The following is a 1,638-nucleotide window of genomic DNA, read 5'->3' as shown; positions in this document are numbered from 1 at the left end:
CTTCAGCCAGGAGGCAGAGGTTGCAGGGAGCTGCGTTTGTACCACTGCACTCTAGCCTGTGCAACAGGGCACAACACTTTCTCAAAAAAATGAAACAAAGAGAAAATTTTCTCTGTTAAACTATCTATAGTTTATAACAATTTGGTAAAGTATACTTTTGTAAACTAAGATGGAAAGGTTTGCTTTCTCTTTCTGCTCCATTCTTCCAAAATTCAGAAACTATTTGTAAATATTCTTATGGCAATATGTCTATTTACACAGGTCCAGTAAAAACCTGCTCTTGGTGACTCATTCAACTCCAACATGGCAAAAATCTCCAGCCCTACAGAGAGTCCCTGATTGCTGTTTTCCAGAAATAAACTGGAAAGGATGGTTATAATAGCATGCACTCCAAGATGGAGTTCCCAAACTTCATGAATAGAGAACTGGATGCCTTCACGAAGAACCAGAGGGCCCCAGTGTCCTTGACCACATGTTGAAGAAACTGGATCTCACTAGTGATGGGCAGCTAGATTTCCAAGAATTTCTGCATCTGATGGATGGCATGACTGTGGCTTACCGTGACTCTTTTCTCAAGGCTGCCCATTCCAAGAAGTGGATCTGAGGATCCCTTGGGCCTGGTTTCCAAACCACCCCCTTTCCTTCCAGCCTCACCATCACCATCTCCTCACAACCCACACGTCCCCTGGGCCCAGCACACCCACCACCTCATGCAGGCCTTGCCTGCAGGTAGTAATAAAACCATTCCTTCCTGCCTGCAGCTCCCCACTCCCTCTCCCCACTGCCCCTCCTCCCCTCCCCTCTCCTGCCCTCCCCTGCCCTCCCCTCTCCTCCCCTCCTTTCCTCTCTTCTCTCAAGCACACCTACCACCTCATGCAGGTAATAATAAAACCATACTTTACTTTTCTCTTCTCTTTCTTTTCTTCCCTTTTTTTTTTCTTTTCTTCTTATTATGTTTTTTTCAGAGACGGGGGTCTAGTTATGTTGCCCAGGCTGATCTTGAACTCCTGGGCTCAAGTGCTCTCCCAACCTTCTGGGATTATAGGTATGAGTCATTGCACCAGGCCCATTTTTTTTCAAACACGAAAATAAAAAAAAATCTGCTCTCTCTTTATAGATGGATACAATTAAAAACATTGGTTATAGGGCCGGGCACGGTGGCTCACACCTATAATCCCAGCACTTTGGGAGGCTGAGGCGCATGGATCATCTGAGGTCAGGAGTCTGAGACCAGCCTGGCCAACATGGTGAAACCACATCTCTACTAAAAATACAAAAATACGTAGCAGGGAGTGGTGGCACACATTTGTAATCCTGGCTACTCAGGAGACTGAGACAGGAGAATTGCTTGAACCCAGGAGGTGGAGGCTGCAGTGAGCTGAGATCTCACCACTGCATACCAGCCTGGGTGATAGAGCAAGACTCTGTCTCAAAAAGAAAAAAAAATTGGTTATATTACCAAAGCTTTCATCAAAATGCATGGAATGCCTGACTTCAAGTGTTTTTAGCTTTACAGTGGGTAAATAAAATGGTCACTTTCTGGCAGGTCTAGGAACCTGAAGAACGTAGGTGAAATCTAAAGTCGGCCTTGATTTCACTTTCTATACTCAAGAGGTTTTTAAATCTAAGATTCCCAAG

At 45.0% G+C, this 1,638-nt stretch overlaps 1 pseudogene; it reads left to right on the top strand.

The window, feature by feature from the left end:
- Nucleotides 1–303: 303 nt before the first annotated feature.
- LOC102118213 (protein S100-A11 pseudogene) lies at nt 304–604 on the top strand (annotated as a pseudogene).
- Nucleotides 605–1,638: the final 1,034 nt, after the last annotated feature.

Source organism: Macaca fascicularis, chromosome X, assembly GCF_037993035.2.
Source record: "Macaca fascicularis isolate 582-1 chromosome X, T2T-MFA8v1.1".
NCBI lineage: Eukaryota > Metazoa > Chordata > Mammalia > Primates > Cercopithecidae > Macaca > Macaca fascicularis.
The sequence above is the reverse complement of the archived record's forward strand: the minus strand, read 5'-3'. Positions and strand labels throughout refer to the sequence as shown.